Source organism: Equus asinus, chromosome 29 (genome assembly GCF_041296235.1).
Source record: "Equus asinus isolate D_3611 breed Donkey chromosome 29, EquAss-T2T_v2, whole genome shotgun sequence".
Taxonomy (NCBI): Eukaryota; Metazoa; Chordata; class Mammalia; order Perissodactyla; family Equidae; genus Equus; species Equus asinus.
This window is the reverse complement of record NC_091818.1, coordinates 19,219,197-19,244,190: the sequence shown is the minus strand read 5'-3', so window position 1 is coordinate 19,244,190 and position 24,994 is coordinate 19,219,197. Positions and strand designations below refer to the sequence as shown.

Below are 24,994 nucleotides of genomic sequence, written 5' to 3'. Positions count from 1 at the left end.
CTTCCATAGTGAAACCATACCAATCTCTTTTACTTTCTAACAATTTTCAAGTCCATTTCATCTTTCATACTTTCATAGTATATAACACTATACCAAAATATAGTTTACAGAAGGAATCTTTAACTTTGAAGAACAAATACTCTGAAAACCAAAAAATTTATGAAAAGATTTCTATTTTTATTTCCACACATTTTCTAAATCTGTTCAGGAAAAGAAAACATTTCAACCACATCTGCGGAATGATACCTTTGATTCATATCAGAGGGTGGAAAATCAACACTGTAGCCACATAGATAAACACCAGACAAAGCATGATTTGAGCACAAATAACAAAAAACACTACAATTGTGTGCCTTTCCAAGCAGTCCCCAAATGGTGAGAAAAATTTTTTGCAAGTTAACTTCTACGACAGTTTTTGAAGCCCAAAACATTTTTCCTATAGAAACAATGTTACTATGAGTCATTCCATTACTAGGAATAATAAAAGCCTTATAAAACCATATGCATAAGACTATTGTTTGAACTACACCCAAGCAGAATAATACTTTTTCCTTTGGAAAATACATCATTTTCTCCCTCCACCCTCTACCAAGTCCCAGGGGAACGGGCCTAGTCATGGATTCTGTTCACCTCTCCAACGCCCTCTCTCTTCACTCTCTACTCGCCACACTCTGCCACACTGTACTTCCTCAACCTGCAGGGCCTTCTCCTATCCAAGTCACTGCTCTCATGCTCTTCCTGTCCGCTCCTTGGTCACCTCCACTCAGCCGTTTGGTCTCAGCTTAAATGCTCCTTCCTCAAGAAGGCTATCCCTTGTCCCCACACTAGTCATGTGTCTCTGCTACACTTCCCCACCACAGCATTTATCACACTTACTATAATCACTTAGCCTATCTCCCCTATAAGCTTCATGTCGGGGTTACACTTTATTTGCCATTATTTTAACCCCAGAGCTTAGAAGAGTGGCTGGCATTTTGAAGATGCTTAATACATATTTGTTTGTATAATGAATTTTCACAAGAGAAGAGAATTTTCACAATGCAGTTTTAACCTGATCTGTGGAATATTTAACCTGATCTTATGCTCATTACTAAGGAAAAAAGAGTCCAAAGAAGACGTCTCCACTTCTGAATACATACCTACAGATTGTTCATGGGGAGGAGGTTACTATCCAACTTCTTCCCCACTGCTGGTTTATAAAGCAACTTAAAGGGATCATCAAAATTCTAGCAAACAGGATTATTACCTTTTCAAATGCAGCTGAAATCACACTAAACCATCGTGTACTCAGTTACAAAATTTTGCCATAAATTACACTCATAATTACACTTTCAGTGATCATGTTATTCCATCACCTTGACATATTGTAGTTCATTAAAACATTCACCAAATTTCAATAATTTAGTTCAACATTGACTGAACAACTACTGTGTGCCAGGCCCTGAGGCACAACTGACCACCCCTAACCTCAAGAACAGCCCAGTCAAGGGGCAGGGTTTGACTCATACACCCAGGACTGCAGTGCAGGCCTAAGTGCAAATGAGCGGGCAGCTCACCAGCAGCGCTGAGTTGGTCAGGACGCCCCCTGCATCCCACTGCAGCTCTCAAGGGATGAGAAGTCAACAGGAGGTCAGATGGAAGAGGGAGAAAACACATACACATGGCCAAGGCATAAGAAGCTGAAATCATACATGTTCAGAGACAGGCAGTGGCTGGGAGTAGCTATAGCTCAAGAAACAAATAGGAGGGAATGACCGCAATACCTTAAAACCTCACCAGAACTGAGAGTTACTTTAAGTTTCAGTACTTTCGAGAGAAGAGAAGGGGTGACTCAAGATTGATTTAAAATGCATTTCTTTGATTACCATGATGATGAACATATTCCCACATTATTATTAAATGTATTACTCATTATCTGCTAAAATTCTCTGTCCACTTATGTACTAAATCTTGATTTTTTTTCCTCATTAAGTTTGAGAGAGTTCTTCAGGTATTACAGATATTAACCCTTAGTCATACTTGATATGAACATTTCCCCTAGTCTATTATTTTTTCACTGTGAATAAGTCTTAAATTTTATATATTCAAAACTGTTGTTCTTTTCCTTGGTGAGTTTTTCATTGCTCCGATACTGAGTTATTGATCTTTCACAAATCTGATAAATATTACATTCTATTTTCTACTTTTTCTGAAATTTGATTTTAAAACTACTTAGCTCTTTAATAAAAACAAATTTAGCTCTGGATAGCAGCTAGACCTGATCCAGGCACGATGTGCATAAACACGCATATATAACCGCTAACCGTCCTCTCCCAACCCTGCTCCCACTCCCTCTGCTAGAAGATAGCTGGGAACTCCCTTTCTTCCAAACGCATTCATTTTCATTCAAGTCCTCCTACATAACAATGCTGAGAAGAAGACAGCTGGAGTAGCTGTCCTTTGCACTGTCTTTAGAGATGGCCCTGAGACATCCACATACTCTATGAAAGAATTAAGAATTAATATTTTAAAGTACATATCAAGGTCAGAAAACACTTAAGGGATGCATCAGCAATAAAAAATCAATGCTGACTTTAAAGTGCTGGTGGCAATATTCACTGCTATATCTTCTAAGCCCCCCAAACTAGAAACAAATAATCTAAGGTTTCTTTCAGGGCCTGGCATGACATAGCCTTTTGACTTCATGTTATGGAAGGCAATTTTCAAATTAGAAAAGGGGTCCTAGTTGAGTGGTTTGCAGTTGAGCATGTCTGACTCCCATGGGGAGTTTGGAAATTGGAGGGGAGGGGCACTTTTCAGATGTCAAAATGAGGGAACACACATTGTTACCGGCAAGGAACCAGGCCTTGTGTTTCGCAACGTACGGGCAATCTTGTAAAACAAAAACTCGTCCCACCCCAAATGCCAACAGCCACCTCACTTCAGCTAAGAGCCTTACAGCCCAAAAGGACCTGTTTCCAATATCTAGTAAAGACAAGTCTCCCGACTTCCATTTATTCCATCTATCCTGCCATAGGTACATGCTGTCCAGTGGGAGGGCCAGCCCTGGGAAGACTGCGAGGTAGTCCTGGATATACGGATGTCTTGCTTACTCCTCCTGTGGGGTCTTACTTTACTTCCCATTCCTGCCTGAATTCAAGTAACATCCCTGCAAGTTAATGGCCTTTGATTACTCTCTTCTCACTCTGCTCAACCAACACCTGTTTCCTGCAAGTTTTCAAAAAATGTGTGATAAACAAATCACACTAAGATATTACTCTCATGACAATACATTGCTTCCTCTTCTCAGGGACATTTGAATTTAAGGCTTAAACCAAAATACCACGTCTTACCATTTCCTCTATTACCACCCTGGTCCAAGCTACTATCATCTTTTTACTTATTACCACAGTAGCTTCTTAACTAGTCTTCCTGCTTCAACTTTCCAACTCATAGTCTATTCTCAGCAAAGATCTGACCTAAGTGAGATCATATCATTTCTTAGCCCAAAATTCTCTGAGAGCCCCCTAGTTCACTCAGAATAAAAGCCAAAGCATCTCCAACGGCCTGCAGGGTCACGAATGATCTGAAATGAGGAAAGCTGGAGGAAGAGCATATCAGGGAAAAGGAACAGTAGTCCATTTTGGTCATGTTAAGTTTGAGATGCCTAAGAGACATTCAAGTGGAGAGGCCGAAAAGGTGTCCTCCCTCAATTCTCAGAAGAGAGGTTTAGGCTAGATAAGCGGTTCTTGCCTATGGGTGATTTTGCACCCCAGGAGACATCTGGCAACATGTAGAGACATTTTTGGTTACATGCCTGGGGTAGAGGGGGTTTTACTGGCATCTGGTGGGTAGAGGCCAGAGATGCTGTTAAACATACTACAATGCATATGACAGTCCTCACAACAAAAAACAATCCAGTCCAGGGCCAGCCCTGTGGCAGAGAGGTTAAGTTCGTGCGCTCCGCTTTGGCAGCCCTGGGTATCACCAGTTCGGATCCTGGGCCCAGACATGGGATCGCTCATCAAGCCATGCTCAGGTGGCATCCCATGTGCCACAACTAGAAGGACCTACAACTAGAATATACAACTATGTACTGGGGGGCTTTGGGGAGGAAAAGAAGGGAAAAAAAACAAAATAAGATTGGCAATAGATGTTAGCTCAAGTGCCAACCTTTAAAATAATGAGATAAAATAATCCAGCCCAAAATGTCACTAATGCCAAGGTTGAGAAACCCTGGCCTAGAATTATAAATATGAAAGATTTGTTCAAATAGATCATACACAAAACCAAAAATGCCAAGTAAGAAAAAAGAGGACTAAACTTTGAGGAACTCCTCTTTCAGAAGTCAGGTAAAAGTGGAAGAACCAACACAGAAGACTGAAAAGTGGTCATCCAGAATGGGAAAAGGAAAATCAGGAAAGGGTGTGTGACAAACACCAAGAGAAGAGTGTTTCTGAAAGGAAGCAATACTCAACTGTGGTCAGCCGCATGGAGAACCGCTAAGAGGTCAGGTAACAGGGTAGGGGTAAGCGGTTTGAAAGAATGGAGGAGGTATGCTGTGGGGAGAGAGATAATAGAGGCACTCGGGGAGGCTGCAGGGCATTTTCCAGGCTGCTAAGTATATCACTAAAGTGAAACCAACAGGCAGGTAGTTCCCTCATCCAGTCCTGAAGCTTTGCCAGATAGAAGAGATCAAAGAGGTGCAAAGGAATTGAGGGAATTTGCAGGAGAGTAATTTAACTGAGGCAGCCAGGCTGATAAGGAAGGAATTGATGACAGAAGGGAACTGATGAATAGAGAGAAATGGAGGTTAATGAATGGGAAGTCTTGATAAAGTGATAAACATTTTCCCACATCAATAAATATACTTCTCTAACGTGCTTTCCATTGCTCCATAATAACAGCCTATTTCTTGATATTATGAAAGTAAATGTGATTTTACTTTAATAAGAAAGAACTATGGGGCTGGCCTCGTGGCCGAGTGGTTTAGTTCGCACGCTCTGCTTCGGCAGCCCAGTGTTTCGCTGGTTCGGATCCTGGGCGCGGACGTAGCACTGCTCATCAAGCCATGCTGAGGCAGCATCCCACACAGCAGAACCAGAAGGACCTACAACTAGAATATGCAACTATGTACTGGGGGAGAAGAAGAAAGAAAGAAAAAAATGATTGGCAAGAGATGTTAGCTCAGGTGCCAATCTTTAAACAAAAAGAAAGAACTATCTACTATCTGGACACTCTCGCCATCCTGTTTACTTTTCCAGATCAGGATCAAATGGCATTTATGGAAAAGGCCATCTTATTGTGAAAGATATACTAAGTAACAGACATGGGTTAAACTATCAGCTCCTTCATTTACTAATGCTGTGACCTTGAACAATTTACTTAACCTCTCTGAACCTAAATCTCTTACCTAATAGATTGTGGTTGGCCGAAAAATGCCCCCTCCTAAGGACGTCCATGTCCCAATTCCTAGAATCTGCGAATATGTTATGTTACATGGCAAGGAGGAGTTAAAGCTGCTAATCAACTGACCTTAAAATAAGGAGAGTAACCTGCATTATCCAGGTGGTCCCAAAGTATCCACAAGGGTCCTTAAAGGCAGAAGAGGGAAGCAGAAGAGTTAGAACCAGAGAGACGGCATATGAGAAAGACTTAACCTGCCATTGCTGGTTTCAAGACAGATGGAGGCCGCAAGCCAAGGAACGTGGGCAGCCTCTAGAAGCTGGAAAAGACAAGAAAGCTGATGTCCCCTAAAGCCTCCAGAAAGGAACGAAGCCCTGCCGACACTCAGTAAGACCCACGGTGGGCTCCTAACCTCCAGAACTGTAAGATGATAAACTTGTGTTGTTTTAAGCCATGAAGTTTTGTTAATTTGTCACAGCAGCAATAGGAGACTAATACACAGGTAAAACGAATCATCTTCCCAAATTGTGCAGATTAACCAAGATAACATATATATATATATAAAATGCCTAACAGAATGCCTAGCACATAGGAAGCTTTGAATAACTGCTATTGATATTATTAGTGTTAATACTATTAATAGCACCAAAACCAATAGGAGTCAACAGAAAGAATACTGTCTCAGTTCAAGAACTTACTCAACTCTGTGACCAAAGTTATCTTAGTTAACCTCTGTAGGACTCAGTTCTCTCACAAAACAAAATGAGAAGACCTTGAATAGATGACTTCTGAAGTTTCCGCCAGCTCTAAAATTTTATCATTCTAAAATTTAATTCTTTAATGACACATTCTATTTATTGTTAACTATTCAGAAAATCCTATTAAATAAAAAATAGTAAGCCAAGCAGTTTTCCTTTTATGTTTCAACATTTTCAGTATTTTATATTGCTGAGTTATAGCCTTATAAAGTTGAGTCACTGCATAAAAATCACAGACTGACAAGCAAGGAAAAATATCTGTCATCCTGCTACTATTTAAAGACCTTATAATCAAGCTACAACAATAATAGTATCTTCTTAAATACATTCCCATATATGACCTCGTTTATTCTTTTTTAACAGCTTTATTGAGATATAATTCATATACCATACATTCACCATTTTAAAGTATACAATTCATCGGTTTTAGTATATTCCCAGAGTCGTGCAACCATCACAACAATTTTAGACTGTTTTCATCATCCCAAAAAGAAACTCCCTACCCAGGAACAATCACCGCCCCCCATCCCATCCTCCAATCCCCACAAAACACTAATCTACTTTCTGTCCCTATGGATTAGCCTATTCTTGACATTTTACATAAGTGGAATCATATAATATAGGGCATTTTGTGTCTAGTATCTTTCACTTAAGCATAATGTTCTGAGATTCATCTGTGCTGTAGCATATATCAGTACTTCATTCCTCCTTACTGATGAGTAATATTCCATTGTACGGATACATCACATTTTGTTCATCCATTCACCTGTTGATGGACATTTGGGTTTTTTCCATTTTTTAACTAGCAGGAATAATGCTGCTATGAACATTCACATACAAGTGTTTGTGTGGATGTATGTTTCCATTTCTCTTGGGTATACACCTAGGAGCAGAACTGCTGGGTAACATATGGTAACTATGTTTTAACCTTTTAAAGAAGTGCCAAGCTGTTTTCCAAAGGCTGCTCACCTTTACATTCCCACTAGCAATGGATGAAGGTTTCAAGTTCTCCACATCATTACCAACACTTATTATCTGTCTTTGATTATAGCAAACTAATGGGTGTTAAGTGCTATCTTTTGTAGTTTTGATTTGCATACTTCTATGACTAATGATGTTGAGCATCTTTTCATGTGCTTGGTGGCCATTTATAAGTCTTCATTGGAGAAATGTCTATTCAGATCCTTTGCCCATTTTTTAATTGGGTTATTTGTCCTTTTTAATATTGAGTTGTAAGAGTTCATTATAAATTCTGGATACAAGTCCACTGTCATATATAATTTTCATGTATTTTCTCATATTCTGTGTATTTCATCTAATCTTAGTGCAGCTACTTACACTAAATAAACAGATTCTGCGCTGCTATCCCCATTTTACAGATAGAATTGGCATGTTACATGATTAAACAGACTTAACAACAGGGAAACTCAAAAAAAAACACTTACAGCTATGCTACTGTTTTTACTAATTTAAAGGGGCCATATATTCAGAACAATATTGTAACGGCAAACCCAGGAAGTCTTTCTCGTTCAAGCCAGATGCTGTCCTGTATCTACAACCAGACAATATTATTTCCACACTTCTATCAAAGACGGCTCATTCAGTCACTCAAAATACAGTTATTAAGTGTGACACCGCAGGTGCCATGCTACTTACTCCTAGCCCAGCATGCATCAGTGAAAGTGACCAAACCAATGCCCTCAATAGTCTTATAATTTGGTGGTGTTATGCAAAATCCCTAGCCCTAAATCAATTTCTTAATGACAAAGAAATTTTTTATCTTAGTACTTAAAGATCCACCTTCAACTCAGAGGAAACATTACAGATTTTAATGCAAGTGATATCCCTTTTGTTTTTAATCCAAAGTGTAAAACTTATTTTGTGGCCCAGGACAACCTTGTTTTGAGTATTGGCCTTAGTAGGCCATCTCCTTGTCCATATAAATCCTTTTTTAATGCAGCAATGCTTACTCTAATGACATTTGTCCAAATGAAACTTGACTAAAGGAAGAAAATACTCATAGTTTTACCTTTAACCAGAAAAGCTTGACGGTTCAGAGTCTGTATTATGGCCAGTTCCTACTCCATGGTGAAGAAAAATGTTAGAGTAGCTCCATTAAACATAAAAAAAAGTAGAGAACTACATATCTGACAACCTAAAAAGGTAGTTCTAACCTTGTCTATCAAAGCATTCCCAACGCAGAGCAGAGGGATCGAACAATCCCCAGAAGACTGGAGGCATAGCCCTAAGTGGCCCAAGCAAACTTTTCATTTCTTGATCTTATGTTTTTTGTCCTTAAAGAGTTCACACAAATGTTCCATTCTAAACTACAATAAGTCTTTTCTGTTGTTATAAAAAACATTTAACATCCTTAATTAGGGTCAATATAAGAATTTGCTGGGAAGGACAGACAGAACTTACAGCTTATAATTAGAACTACACTAATTTTTACTGTGCAAATTTAGTAAATTAAGTACCAGCCAGCAAGTAAAAGTACCACTTGGGAAGATGCACCATGCCCACCTCATGGCTGTGAGTGCCCTCAGCACACTGTTCTGTAACTGTGTGCATGCTGCCGTCTGGCCAGCTAGGTGACTAAGGATTAAGAAGGCACAGGCTGAGCTGGGACAGCATGACCCGAGGTGACCCCATGGACGCCTGCTGCAAGAGAGGCAGCATCACAGTTCAAGGCCAGGCTTTTCCCCACTGTGACTTGAGAGGCTGGGGCTTTTCTGGAGGTGTCTCGGGGTTGCTTAGAGGGGTCAGAGAACAGCTGTAAGTGGGCAGAGCACTTCTATTTCTCTATTCTATTTCTCTATTTCTATTTCTCGACTTCTATTTCTCTCATCTTCACCTGTCTTACATAGCAGACTTCCATGAAAGTTTTCTGAAGACTGAAATCAAACTGCGGAAAAAAGTCTGAAAACCTAAATCGAGAGGAAGTCTTGGTGCAGCACACAACAATGTGCATCAGATCTGAAAGACAAGGTGAGGACCAAATGGGAGAATGAATAATGAAACTGGTGAGGAGCAGAGTCAAAAACAGGAAAGGGTGCGGTATAAGGCAAGGGTCGGGGTCAGGCCTTCATCCACTGAAAAGAATGCCTATTGTGGAGTGGGTGCGTCTGCTTAAAGCAGCAGCAATGGGATCCGTCACCCAGAAGCACCCAGCTGCTGAAATCTCAAACTCCAAACGCTGCTTGCAGGCCACAATCTCTTATCCTTCTAGCTCTCTACACTCCTCACCTCCCACTGCCAATCAATTCTCCACAAAGCAGCTAACTCGAACCATAAGAAAAGACAGTTACTCCCCTGATTCGAATCTTCCAGTGACTTTCCCATGACACTTGAATAAAATCCTAAATCCTTCTGGCAGCCCTAATGTATCATGACTCTCATTAATCACCCCTCTCCTCTGGGCTCCTGCTCCCCAGTGCTCTGGCTGCTTCTCAGGCAAGCTCCCAGCCAGGGCTCGGCCAGGATGTTTCCTTACCCGGGATGCTCTTTGCAAGGCTACGTCCTGACTACATTCGACTCTCTGCTCAGAGGTCACCTCTTCCAAAGCCTCTTCCCGTTCACATTATCATAAAATAGCAGATGCATGACTCTCTACCCCCTTACTCCTCTTCATTTTCTTTTTAACATGTTTTTACCATGTGAAGTTATATATACAGATATGTTTGTTGTCTACCTCCCCACCGAAAGTAAGCTCTACCAGGGCAGGGACTTTGTTTTGATCTAGATAGCCACACCACTCAGAACAGTGTCTGGAAGACAAATGCTCAATATTTATTGAATGAATGAATAAGATAGATATACTTGATCTTAAGTATGTTTAAGCTTCCAGTTTTTCCCTGACTCCTTTCTCTACTTTTTTCCTAACCCATCAACCATGCTCCAAGCTTCATCTCTGTCCCCTATAACCAGGATCTAATTGCCCAACTTTGCCCACTCTCTTGCCTAAACTCTCAACTTTCTCGCTGGCTTGTCCTTCCCCTAAACCAATCTAAGAAGCTACTTCTTCAGTGCCACCCCCCAATCATCTAGAGATTACTGCTTTAAAAAGCCCCAACCATGAGGACCGGGGACTCTGCAAATGCACAGTCTCCCATCTCTGTAGGCCCTTACTCACTGCTGCCCATCAATCTTTTTTGTGCCCCCAACAGGCTCCCTCTCTCACATCCCACAGAATTCATTCCAGACCTGCATCACTTTCTTCAAGCTTCCTACTCTCCCCTCCACTCAGCAAGTGACATCATTTCCACAGAAACAAAAGAGAGGTGATTAGGTCAGACTCCCTCAGTTTCCTCTTACCACCTTCCTGGCAGTGCAGAGGAAGGATGTCCCTCTTCCTGCCCAAAGCTAACCTTCAACCGGAACTCGAGCCATCCAGCCCACATCCTTAGGGATCTGATGCCACGTCTATCCACTTTCCCCTCCACATCTTCAACTTCTCTTTCTCTTCTGACATTTCCCCCACTGCATATATATGCTTAAACCTCTCCTATCATAAAGCAAATAAAACTAATACATTTCCCTAGACATAATGTCTCTCTCTTGCCACTGTCCTATTTGTCCCTTGCCCTTCACAGCCAAGCGTCTTGAAGGATAGTTTAAACTATTTCTACCACCCCTCCAAATTCACTACTTAACCTTCTACAATCCAGATTTTGCCTGCAAACACAAAACTACTCTCTCGAAAATACAGATGACTTTTCAACCGAAAATTCATTCAGAATTTACTAGGCCTGTCAATTTAATATTGACATCCTTAATCTTAAAATGCTTGCCTCTTGGCTTCAGTAACGTTAGTCTTTCTTGGTGTTCTACGTTTCTGGACCTTTCTTCGCAGTCTGTGTGATGTGAGAAAAGCCTCTACACACGGTGTAGCAGTGCAAAGTACAGGCTCTGTCTTAGTCAGCTCAGGCTGCTGTAACAGAAATTTATTTTCTCACAGTTCTGGAAGCTGGCAGTCTGAGACCAGGGTGCCAGCACACTTGAGTTCCAGCAAGAGCCTCTCCCTGGACTACAGAAGACCGCCTTCTCACTGTGTCCCCACATGCAAGAGACACATGGTGTTTCTGCCTCTTCTCACAAGGGCACCAGGTCCATCGGATCAGGCATCTATCCTGATGACCCCACTTAACCTTGATCACCTCATTTAACCTTAATCACCTCCTTAAAAGTCTTACCAGTCCATAGCAGCAAAAAAAGTGAAATTTTAAGTAAAGTATGATAAACTTGAATGTTATGTAACAACTGTGCAAGAATAAGAACTCTAAAGCGACAAAGAAAACGGATATCACAAGAAAATATCAGGATACAAAATTTTATATAAATATGTAAACATATGCATATGAAATAAAAAGGAATATATCATAATCATAACAGGAGTGATGTTCAAGTAAGAGTTTATTTCTAAACTCTTTGTTAGACAATTCGAAAAGTAAATTTTTAAAGAAAGAATATATAAACAAAAAGCTTCAATTGGAAAAAAATCACAAAGAACAATTCCAAATCTGACTTTCTACGTCTGTTTCCTGCTTACATCATTGCCATCTGTATTAACTAGGATATAGGCTAAACTGCTGTAACAAAACCGAGAATGCAGTGGCTCAAATAAAAGAGGTTTATTTCCCTCTCACGTAAGAGTCCAGGGGCAGACAAGTGGTCTCAGGAATGTGGACAACTCTCCTCAGTCCAGAGACTGAGGTTCTTCCTCTCTTGTCCCACCACTGGAGGGGGCGCTGTCCTTGTCTGTACGACAGAAGCTGGCTCACCAACACCTCATTCATGGGGATGGGGAAAAAAGAATATGACAAACAAGGAGCTTTTTAATACAAATGTAGTTTACAAGTTGCACACATCACTTCCACTCCCATCCACTGGTCTAAACTTAGACATACGGCCTCATCCGACTACAAGGAGCCTAAGAAATACAGTTTCTATGTAGGGGTTATGTGCCTAGCTAAATGTGGGAGGTGGGAGTGCATCCTTCTTCCCACTCTGGAAGAGTTATCTCCTTTCTAAAGGGATAACGTAAAGCCCCATCCAGTTACTGGATTCAGCTCAAAGTCTAGGATTTCTGAGTGATGCACAACCTCTTCAACAGGTAACGATGTGGCTCTGTCCCAGCCCGGTGACCTACAAACTAACGGACAAGTAACCTTTGCTCTCCACCACCACCACCATCATACCCAATAGACAATGGAACGCAAATAAAATGAATTTAATTAAGTCTTCTATTCTGAAAAGAAAAGAATGGCAAATACATATTCTTAGCAATGATGAAATACTGCTGGACAGGAATGGCAAAGAATCCCCACTCTACCAGGGAAGCAAGTCCCTTGGTTAAACTTGTTCTGTTCTCTGGGGTGATCCCCTTTGTCAGTTCGTCTGATGGAGCGTGGTTCTGCCTCTGGAAGATGCTTTTTTTCCATTATCCTTTCTGGCCATATATGAAGTGGACACGAAAGAGTATGCACTCCAAAAAGGTAGCAAAGAGCTGGGGGTCAAGCAAATTTAGAGGTCAAGGGTTGCCTTAGGTGTCAAACAATGTCAAGCCATCCCAGGCTTTTGCAAGCCAAACTTATGGCATCTTTGACAACACAACCTTCTCAAAAATTCAATAGGTCTGTTTGCCTTCAGTCAGAGCCAAGTGAAAGTAACCACAACCAAATATTTAGTCTGGTCATAGATATAAACTTGTCATTTCTCCTCTTTTATTTGCTGGCCTCTGTGACAGATCTCTCTCTCTTTCCCTCGATTTAAGGTAGCTACCTTGAGGTCATCTGATTTACAGGAGGATTATATCATCACACCCCATTTACAACAGAGTAGGCCATGTGACTTGAGATAGTCCTTCCTGCCTTGACTGATTTCAGCCTCAACAATTTCATTTGCTTTGGCCAATAAAATATGAACAAAATACATGCCACTCCAAGCAGTTGGTTCTGCCATGTCTCTTTTCCGTCTGCCATGGAATAGCAATGTCCCCCAAAGGCCTATTCCTTTGGCTTGAATAACAGAGCATGTGGAACAGAGCTACAGACATGTCACAAGTAGGAAATAAACCTCTGTTGTAGGGAACTGAGACTTTGTAACCAGAGCTTCACCCAGCTTAACTGATCGGTTCAGGTGGGAAGCTAAATCCTTAATTTGATCCTTGCCTGGACTGGCTTCCACTGTCAGCCAAGAAATTCTAATGAGACATTCCTGAGGATGAATCTTACCTCTTGCTGTTTGAGAAGCAATTTTTCCAACCCTGTTAGTACTCCAAATTACTGTCCTTTCAGTCAATTCAGAGCACAAGCCATGGGCAGAGAGAAACTCCTTTAGCAAAACACACTCCCTTCCAACTCTTATTGCAAACTAGCTAACCGTTCCCTTATCTCACACCGTCTTGCAGCTCCTTGCTAGAGGAGCAAGGAGTAGTGAACTCATTTTAGCAGTCTTTCTAACCACTTCCCTGGAGGTACGAACTAGATAGGCACATTGACTGCCTTCCAAGTTATCAGAGGTGACAGTTTCCCCTAAGGTTTTGCTGCAGCATAGTACAGGTCACCAGTTTTCTAGCCTATAACATAGTGCCCACTGCCTGTCGACCAACCACTCAGCCAGCGCCCTGCATTTTAGCTTTTCATTATGCAAACACCCCACTTCAAAACAACAGTTTCGGCATTATATGGGGTATGGGGTAAGCTGTTGTGACAAAATGATGTAAACTACAGTGGCTCAAAGAAGAAAGAAGTTGATTTTCTTCCTTAAAACAGTGGAGAGATAGGCAGGTGCTGGGAGGAGGAGGAGTAGTTGGTTCTGCTCCACAATGTCATCCAGGGACTAGGCTGATGAGGGATGGCTCTACTCTACTCATCAAAGGACTCCTATCTCTGGGTTCAAGGCAGTGCTTGCCATTATACTTGTTGCCGCCTTCCAGTCAGTAGGAACAGGTCAAGCACCTTATCTTTAAGTAGATAAACCAGAAGTTGCACCTATCACTTTGGCTCACATCTAACTGGCCCAAACCTAACTGCATAGCCATACCTACAGGCAGGGGAAGTTGAAAAATACAGTCTCTAAGTGGGTAGCCACGTACTCAGCTAGACCAGAAGGGTCTGATACTACAAGACAGGAGGAAGAACTAGATACTGCACAATTATTAGCAGTCTGTGCCATACCTCACACAACCTATTCTCAATAGAGGATTTTTTTAAAAGCATATTTCAGACCATGGCACTCTCTGTTCAAAACCTCTACTGGCTTCCTACTTCAATTAGCATAAAAACCAAAGTCTTCACCTGGCCTACAATCCCCATGCAATCTGCTCCCCTCACTACCTCCTCTCACCTCATCTCCTAACACACTTCCCATAAAATAAACATCAAATGGATTAAACATCTAAATATGAAAGGTAATACTATGAAACTAATGAAAGAAAAAGGATAATACATTTGTGACCTTGAGTAATGAAAGATCTCAAAAGTATAAACAACATGGGGGAATTCTGATGCAAGTGAGTCCATCAAAATTAAAGACTGGTTATTCAACAAAGGACACTACATACAAAGTTAACAGACAGACAAAAGACTGGAAGAAAATGTTTATAACAACAACAACAAAAAAAAAAGGGATGTAATAACTAGCATATGCCAAGAACTCTCTTGAAAAATAACAAGACAGAAAATTTGGTAAGAGACAGAAGTAGTCAATTCACAGAAGAAAAGATCAAGTTGTCAGATAAAAGTACAGGATGCCCCATGAAATTTGAATTAAAGATAAACAATGGAAAACATTTTAGTATAAGCATGTCCCAACTATTACATAGCATATACTTATACCATAAATTGTGGTGTTTATCTGAAATTCAAATTTAACAGTGTCCTGTATTTTTATTTGCTAAATCTGGCAACTGTAGGTGAAATCCATATGGCTAATAAGTAAATGAAAAGAAGCTCAGCCTCACTAGTAAATCAGAGAATTGCAAATTAAACTATGAGGTACCATTTTATATCCATTATATCAGTAAAGCCTAGAAAATAAGGCTTTTACTGAAGAGTAGTATATAACTCTTGGTTTTTTTCCATTTTACTACAAAAGACTACCTAACCCAAGATTCCTTCTTGATCATATCACTAGGTAATAAAAGCTCAACTATTCACTGCACAGCCAGAGAGAAAAAACACATTTCAAATCTATTATTTCATACTGTAGATAGCACAGAAATAATCCCAGTAACCATATGCAGGCATCAAAGACAACTTTCTCCTGGAAAATTCAAGTACCTATTTAGTATAAATTTATAAAATTTAAATGCTGAGGATAAAAGCACTTGAGGATCATTTAGTAGTTAAACAACCACTCTTTCATAAACAATATCATAATATTCATTTTAATACTGGGTTAGTCTTAACCTCTTACAGTTAACTATCATAGCAGGTCAGAAACTTGGACTATAAACCAAAACAAGAATCAGCTTCATGTCTTCAAAAAGCTCCGACATAAAAATGGTCTATCTAAAATGCAAATAAAGCTTTATCACTGAATAATAGCTATCTGGAAGTCAGCGAGGTGAGACACAAAAGCTCTGGGTTAAGAAATAGGGGCTGCATATAAACACAACAGCACCCACTCTTTTTTAAATATTATCAGCTTATTTCATATGTAAATAAAGTATATGGAGTATTTTAAATAAAATTTCAACACAAAAAATAAAGTATACTAAAGCTCATTTTGCCTTCTCTAACTTCTAAGACAAAGAATGCCCTCTGAGCTTCTTCTAACATCTCCGTAGGAAAGTATTTTTAAAACTAAAATATTACTGTGAGAGATCAATTTAGAAAAGATCTACTTTTTGTCACAGTTCTGGTAAATAGTCATAAATAGTTCTTTATTTCATTCTAAAGAATAAAATATTCTACAACAAATGTTAAACCAAAATACTTTATATAAATTGTACTATGATATAATAATTGTGGTAAAATGATTCACAGGTACTCAAATGATTCAGCCTACCTTATATAAAAGACATGCAATATAATCATTAAACTTCTAAAATGTTGGTAAGAATAATTGCTAGTTAATTTTCAAAAAGTAATCACTTCTAGATGTATCTCTAACTATAGCAAAAACAGCAAACTTTTAGATCTATAATTCAGTATTCATCAAGACTAATTTTGGCAGGCATGTGATACAACACACTCCGACAAGACAGAAAAATAGACATAAAAGTAACACAGCTTTCACCACAATGTTTAAAGCATTAAAGTATTTCCATAAATAACATATTACCTCTTTAACCACATATAAAAATAATCCTTGAAGCAGCCCGGGTCCCAAATATCATATAATCCTGAGACTGGTAGATAGAACAAAAATGATATTCATTGCACTCATTTTTTTTTTAAGTTTCAGAAGAAAGGTAAAATCAAAACTGTTATATTAGCACAACTGCTAACATAAATGATTGACATAAATGTGGAAAATAAAAAGTACCTATTCTCCAACGTCAAGAAAGGAAAAGATTCTTCTTTGGCTCTTGTCCCAAGGTGGGAACAAGTAACCACAGAACTGGTTTTAAATATGCCCCAACCAATCAGCTTTACACTCTACTCAACTTTTCCACTTAAGTACACAGCTGAGAAAGTTGGCCAATGAGCCGCTGCCCCTCTTCAGTACCCTGGCTCCTCAAAGCTGGCCAGTGCCTAAACTCCAAGTTTAAAGTCGGCCAATCTGTAACTCTCTCTCTTTTGAAAGAAGCCAATCCTAAAACTTCATGCTTCCTCAAAATCCTATCAAAGTACATCCCTGCCTGTTAGGAGGACTATATTCTGCAAGTATAGTTCTCCCTTGCTTAGCAAGTATGAAATTCAGCTTTGTTCCAGCCACACTTGTATGGTGGCCTCTTCCCTCAATAATACAATAAATATTACGGTTACTTTGATATTAGCATTTTTCTTCATGGAGCGAAGAAAAATATTTTTGTAACAATAATTCAGTTTTATGGAAAGTTGGGAATCTTCACCTCTTAAGTCTAATTATATTCCTTCTTGCCCAATATACAATTGCACTAACAAAGGTGTCCTTTTCCTTCTCTCAATCCCAGACCCACAATTTCATACTATCAATGGTCCAAATTCAGCTAATGGATGTATTATATGAAACATTAAAATTCCCAACTACTGAAACTTACATCAAGAATTGAATATCATCAAATAATCTTCAAACAAAATGATAAGTGGTCAAATATCTAAGTAGATATTCTTTCTGATCTAATGGAAATGACAGTGTGGCTTGGTTTTGTAAGATCTGAAAACCTAAATTCTAAATCCTATCTTTGAAACTGATTTATTGGGTAAACAGATAATCTCTTCTTAAATTTTCCAATCTAGAAAATAAAGTGACTATCATCAGCTCTGACCACCTCACAAAAATGGTACACTCATTTAGAGTAAGACGAACTCTGTTTCAGAAAGGAAAATAAAAACCAACCATTATTTATCATTTTGTTTGTTGTTAAAGTCAATCAGTCAGGTTTAGGTCAGCATGGAGAAAAAGTAAGAGAAACAGCCTCACATTTGACATGAAAGATGGCTAAAGAGAGTAACATGGATTCTAATTAGAAAACTAGAATGAATGGGAGTCCTACCCCAAATGTAAATCCCTCTATTACGTTGGCAAAGTAATCACGCCAGGTGGGTGCCTCACCCAAGTACACTCAAACACAGCGGAGAGCCATCTCTCTGGACTGCTTTTGAACTTAGTGTTCTCAAAACATAAATTCTAAACAGCAAGTAATGCTACCTTATGGCTTATCAAAACTCAGTGAAGTTTCCACTCAAGTCCAATCAGAGTAGGATTACAAACACTGAATTATGAATTGATTCAAGCGACAACATGAACATTTGACTAGGTGTTGAAGGAAACCAGAATATCACCCCAAAATATGCCACTTTGACATACTGGTTATTTTGAATTAAAGGTACTTAAGAAATAGCAGGTGCAAGGACACTCTGACTCTCATTTTTTCTTCCTGAAAGCAAGAGATAAAACTCCCACAGGAAAGGTACCCTCCCTGTACCAGGAGGAAGAAAGACATTCTTACCGCCAGAGATGAGAACTGGGGACTGAGAAATCTTGTTAAACTAACCCTTATATTCCCAGTTCCTAGTTCCTTAACTTCTTCATCATTTACTGCCCCTAGCCCAAACCCCTTTGTCTTGTCAAATCTTCACGAATTTGTTTCTTTGCCTAAAATGTATAAAAGCTTCCTGCTCTGGTCACTTCTTCGGCTCTTCATTCTCTTATGAAGGCTCCCATGTACATAAAAAAGTTTAATAAATGTGTATGTTTTTCTCCTGTTAATCTGTCCTATGTCACTTTAATTCTTAGGCCCAGCTAGAGAGTAAAGGAGGGGAGATGAGAATTTTCCCTCCCCTACAGTGTCAAGAGACCTACTTAGTTAGGTTAGGCATAGGTTTGGTGAATTATCCAGAAACTGTCAAATTCACTAGAGAAGAATACCTGGAAAGGTAGCACAGCTCAGTGGCAATAATCAAAACTCTATTATGAATTGGGCGACCTTGAATAAGTTACTTAATATCTCTGAACCAGTTTCTTCATCTATAAAATAGAAATAATAACCCTATTTCATAGGACTGTCAGGAAGATTAAATGGGATAACAATAACCGGTAACTTTAAAAATGTCCTAAGCATCAAAACCTGAGTCCTAGATTTGCTTTTGTCACCAATTTGCTATAATACATATGGCAAGTCATTTGATCTAAGTCTGTTTCCTCATCTGTCAAATAGTGAGGGTAATGCATGTCCTACACATTTCATGGGGTGTTTATGATAATCACATATGAAAATTAATGTGAAAAGGATTTCTGAAATACATAAACAACCATGTAACTATGAGATAGTTAATTCAATATGTACAAAACTGAAGGGGATTCATATACCAAACCTGTTACAATCCAGGATTATATAATGCCTGGATTAAATTAGTTTTACTAAGAAAAAAAAATTCCATGGCTAAAAACAAACTGAAAACCCTAGACACATTGGCAACCAAAAGAAATCAAGGCTATTAGTTACAAGAATTATTTTCCATGCAATTCTAAGCAAGGAACCAAATTAGCTCAGATTTCCAACATACTAAAAGCAGTTCAACACAATCCTTTGTACAAGTTAGGTGTTTGCCACATACAACTACCACCTCAACATCTAAAGTATCAAAAAAAAAAGAAAAAGAAATATATATTTCAAGGTTTCTCAACAACAGTAGCACTGACATTTTGCACTACTTTTTTTGTCGGGGTTGTCCTATGCATTGTAGGATACTGAGGAGCATCCCTGGCCTCCACCAACTAGATGCCAGGAGCAATGACCCCTAGATGGTTTTGACAACCAAAAATGTCTCCAGACATTGCCAAAGGTCCTCAGGGTGAGCTGGGGTAAGGGACACAATCATCTCCAGTGGAGATCCACTGAGCTAAATCCATAGTACTCCATCCCAGTGTTTAGCTCACATTTCTCTCTCTATAGCTTGGTGGCTTAGAACGCAGCTTGAAACCAGCAGTTTTACAATATAAGTTCTGCAAATAGAACGCTGCCTATAGGACAGCAATATCTTAAGAAGAATTATAGGTATGGTGGGGAGTTATGGTTAAATCACCCCTTCCACCAACATGCTGTTCTTGCTTAAGCTTCTCTAAGAATTTTCTTCTTGGGTGTTCCTCTGGGGCGACAACTTGGTTAACTTATCACTAAAGGTTAGTCTCCACCCAGACTTACTAATTATTACTCATTAGTTTTTATGTGGGGGAAAAAAAAAAATCAAGCCTCATGATTTTAATTTCTAAGCAACTAATCTGAAATGAATCAAAATTAAGTGCTACATATCTATTTAAATATATTCAAACATTTACAATGTTAAGTAAAAGTACACAAACTAATATTCAGTTATTACTAATATAGGATGTGTGTATATATGCGTGTATATATATATATACATATATAGATATAAGTTGAAAGTAATATGCAAAAATAAAAGAAACTACAAGAAGCAGAATTTTAAGAATTATATTTAATGCCCACTACATTCCATCACTGGGCTAGACACATGGTTTTCCACAAGAAACAATTTCCATATATTTACATTTGTACTCTTAACATAAAGTAGTTTTTAAATTTGCTTATGTAAATACAAATTTTAAAAGGAATTTGGATTTTATAAGTTATATAGGATGCTATATTTCATCTGGTCAGTGTTAGAAAGAGTGGCTTCTGTTGTCTTTAAATAGGAGGTCTTACCGTTCTGGCTCTGCTGCGAGCTATCTGACACAACTGAAGAACCATCAACCTGCCTTGCTAAGCCTGAACTTAAAAAAGTGACAAAGCCCCAGCAATCAACAGGCCATTTAAGATGCAATTCTACTTTACCATATCTAATGTTCTTAAGGAAGCTAACTGCAATTGTAGTATAAAGAAATATTAATCATTTCAACTCCATTAAATTTAGGAATGCCACAAGAGCAGATTTAAAATTTGTGAACTGCAAAATGGGATGGCTCATCTCTACATTTATATTGGTGGAGGGTTCCTGTTTAGAGTTATAGTGGACTTGGTCTTCAGATCAACTCTCCCACTGAAAGCTAAAAAAGCTAAATAAAATATAATTTCATATATTGTAGGGGCTGGCCCCGTGGCCGAGTGGTTAAGTTCGCGCGCTCCGCTGCAGGCGGCCCAGTGTTTCGTTGGTTCGAATCCTGGGCGCGGACATGGCACTGGTCAGACCACGCTGAGGCAGCGTCCCACATGCCACAACTAGAAGGACCCACAACGAAATATACAACTATGTACCGGGGGGCTTTGGGGAGAAAAAGGAGAAAAATAAAATCTTTAAAAATATATATATATATAATTTCATATATTGTAAGAAAAAAACTCAGAAATTAACCATAAAATCTACAATGGTGTAATTTTATACAATGTTTTAATGGTTCGAGTTTGAAACACTCATGATAGGAAGTAATAAAACTGTGACAAATGTGCTAAGGTTGTAGTACATCCTGAAAGCGATCTACAGAAATAAGACACTTACTTTTGTGTATATAGTTCTAGTTTCTATGTTCCACATATAAGAAATGTAATCTATAATTCCACCTATGCCTATCTCGTCAGATCCCCTTTCTATGACAAAAAATGTATCTCAAAGAGATGATCAGCAGCGAAACTCAAACTTATACGAATATGTGGAACTTTGGCGTGATACACTTCAACTGGTGGAAACCTGCCGAAATACTTCACACAGCCCCTCCATCACTCTGTTATGCAAGCTGCAACATTCAAGCCAACTCCCTTATTTCACTAGTGAGCCCTGTCAACACTGAGGTAATAGAACTGGAAAAACTCATCACTCTACAATGATATTCCAGCATTAAAACATATTTCATTTGGTAAAACTTCTATCGTTGCCAAACAAAACTAATGCAAATATAGTAAAATATGCAAGATTTGGGGTAATTCTTTTGTTGAAAAGGACTCTTAGGGAGCCTCAAATTCAGCCTGCAATTGCTTAGGCATTCTTTAGCTCCTTTGACCCTTTCATGCCCTATCCCTCGAGTATATGGGTGCAGGGGGCTGCAGGAGGCCAGAAGGAACTAATCAGCATGCATTTATGCACTCAGTCTACTATGCTTTTATTCCCACAGGTTTTTCCTCATACTCTGCTCCTCCAGGAAGAGCACTATGTTTTATTCATCTCTGAACTCCCAAAACCTAACCAAATGTCCTGCATATAAAGTCATCCCTAACATCCACTACACAGCAGGCACTGGATTAGGGACAAGATACAGAGAAATAAAAGACATACAGACTTCATCCTCATGGAACCTCATGGAAGGGGAGATACTGAATATTGGCTGAGTGAACAGAGTCAAGCAATGGAAGGCCAGTTAGCACAGCCCCACTGCCTATGTTATTTTCTCCCACTGCCAACCAAGGGTTAGATGAGGAACAAAAGCAGGCTTTCTCTTCAGAACTATGAACGTGTCTCTCCAGCCCTGACCATTCCCCTGAGTTTCATATTCACCTATCCAACTGCCTACTCAACAAGTCCACTTGGAAGTAGTTACAGGGACTAATGCATGGACTCCAAAGCCAGACTGCTTGAGTCTGAAGCCCACTCACAAGTTGGAGGACTTCAGGTAAGTCACTTTTAACTTCTCTGTGCCTCCGTTGTCTCATTTGTGAAATGGGGACCATAACAGTTCCTAGCATATGCAACTGTTATATGGATTAGATGAATTAATATATGCAAAAGTGCCTAAAACCCTGCCTGGCACACAGTTTATGCTCACATAGTGCTTACCGTCATTACTAGCACTATCACTTCTGTTACTTTAACAGGCATCTAAACCTTGTCCACGACAGAATTTGTGATTTTCTTCCCAAACCTCTCTCTCCCTTCTCAGTAAACAGCACCACTATTCTCCCAGTTGTTCCAGCCCAAAACCTAAGAAGTCATCACTTCTCCCTTTTCCTCACATTCCACATTCGTAAGGCCACACCAGCAGCTCTACCATCAAAAGTATATCATGAATTCCACCACTTACTATCATCTCTATCACTACCCCCGTTAGCTCAAGACCCTCCAGTGCTCCCCCAGGGAACAGCAACAGCCTTCCAGCTCCCCATTTTCAATACACCCCACGTCATGACCCTACAATTCTTCATCCAATAAAACTGAAATCAGATGCTCTTCCCCTGGTGTAAACCTTCAGAATATGCAGAAATAGCATCTTTACTCACCACAGCCTACAAGGGCCCCCACGTCTGCCTGGCCCCCCGACATCACGCGCCACCACTCTCCCCCTTCCTCGCTGTGTTCTAGACACTCTCGCCCTGCGATGCCTTGGCCACCTCAGGCTTGTCTCCACCTCAAAGCATTGCTTCATGCTGCTCCTGCTGCGAGGCGGTACCGTGTTGTCCTTTGGGGGCACTGACTGAAGTCAGACTGCCCAAATTCAAATACTGTCTCTACCACGTTTTAGCTGTGCAACCTTGAGCTAATTCTTAACCTTTCCGTGTGTCAGTTTCCTCATCAATAAAAATGAAGACTTTATACTTACCTCCTAGGGTGGCTGTAAAAATGTAATTTAGTGTTTAGAAGAGTGCATCACATACAGGAAGTTCCACTAGTGTCTACTGCTGTTACTATTCCTGCCTGAAATGTTCTCGCCGCAGGCTCTTCCTCTCACTTCAACTGATTCAGGTGTCAGCTCCTTAGGAAGGCCCTCCCTGGGGGACCCTATCCAAGCCCACCTGCCCTGTTGCCCCACTGTCAGTCTCCTACCTTCCTCCCCTTCACCGAGCTCATCACTATCTGAAATGATACAACCTACTCATTCTTTGTCGCCTATTTCCCCACAGGAACATGAGCTCCACTAGGCTGGAGACTGTCTTATTTGCTCTTCTCTTCTAGTTCTGACTCAGAACCTGACTTCTGAACCCACACGCCTCTTAGCCAGGCCAGGGGACCTACGCTAACTTCTCAAGAACAATCCCATAGACAGCCTTCCATTTTCACCCATGATCTCACTTGATCCTTGAAAAAGCAACAGCAGATATATCATCATCTCCCATTTGAGACGGAGAAAGTAAGTTCCAAGTTTGGGTGACTTGTCTTTGGACACAAAGCTACTAACAAGTGGAACAAAAATTAGAATCCCTGCTTTCTGACTCTAAGGTGCCTCAACCTAGGAAGGAAGGGTATTACGCCCCCGAACTGAATTTACAGAAATGTGCTCTCTCAATCTCCCGTATAAATACACCCTGGGGTGTGCACAACATTGTTCCCTTCAAAGTTTCTGACAAGTACTTGTCCCTGAATTTAAGAAGTATTCTAATACAGCACTAATCATCAATAATGTACTAACCCCTAGCAGGCCAAGAAATCCAAGCAGTCAGACTGATGATCGAATATCCAAGCCTACGCGCCCACAATCCCTAAAACTCAGTGTATCTCTGTTGAGTTTTATGTTCTAGTTCCAGCACGCTAAAAGTTTTCTCAGCAAAACCCACACGAGGGGGCCTGTAATTGCTAAGAACATTGTGATAACGTCACCAGTTATTTCTTGATCCCTGTTCCACCAAGTTCGTTGACAAGAGGTCAGATGCCCATCAGGCTCAAGCGCGCTGTCCATGATGAGATGGGGGATGGGGAGAAGGGGTGAGAAGGCAAAATCGGGAAAAACATCCCTCCCTACAAAACCTTTGTCAATGGCCACTGGCCACCACATTCTCAGAATACCGACTAAGTTTCCTCGTAGCAAATTTCCATGCTTGTGTCACCTCACGTGCTCTCACAATGTTCCCGGTCCCGTGGGAATAACAGGGAGGCCAACAGCGGCTTTACCTCCCTTTTACACAAAAAGGAAACTGAGGCAGCAAGTGGTTATCTTTACAAGTTGTCCTCAGCGATCTGGTCACTTGCGGGACCCCAAAGGAAGCCCGGATATGGAGTCTTGGAGAGAATCCTCCATCCTCGACTTAACGTGTCAAACTCTGGGGCTGGGGAAGCTAAGTCCCTTCATCAGGAAGGAAAAACCAGGCTTCCCCATTTGGACCTTGCGCGGCCGGCCTCGCCCGCCGGCTCCCAGGGGAGAAGGCGCGGGCCCGTGCGGGGCGCGGCCCCACCGCCTCGCACGCCGGGCCCCTCCCGCCGCAGAGGGCGCGCTCGCGCCCGGGCGGGCACCTGTCCCCTCCCCACCTTCGGCGGCTCCGCGGACCAAGCAAGGGTCCGACGCCCCACAGCCACTACCAGCTGGGGACCGCCGGCAGCAGGGCG

General features: G+C 40.4%; 1 protein-coding gene across 10 annotated transcripts in view; it reads right to left on the bottom strand.

Moving 5' to 3' along the window:
* ZNF438 (zinc finger protein 438) overlaps positions 1-24,994 on the bottom strand; it is a 185,583-nt gene that overhangs the window by 159,829 nt on the left and 760 nt on the right. The window contains exon 1 of one of the 10 annotated variants that reach the window (XM_070501321.1): positions 24,917-24,931. The exons of the other annotated variants lie outside the window; for them this stretch is intronic. The gene's annotated coding sequence lies outside the window, so the exon portion shown is untranslated. Of the gene's footprint in view, positions 1-24,916; positions 24,932-24,994 lie in introns of those variants that run through there. 10 annotated transcript variants of the gene reach the window in all.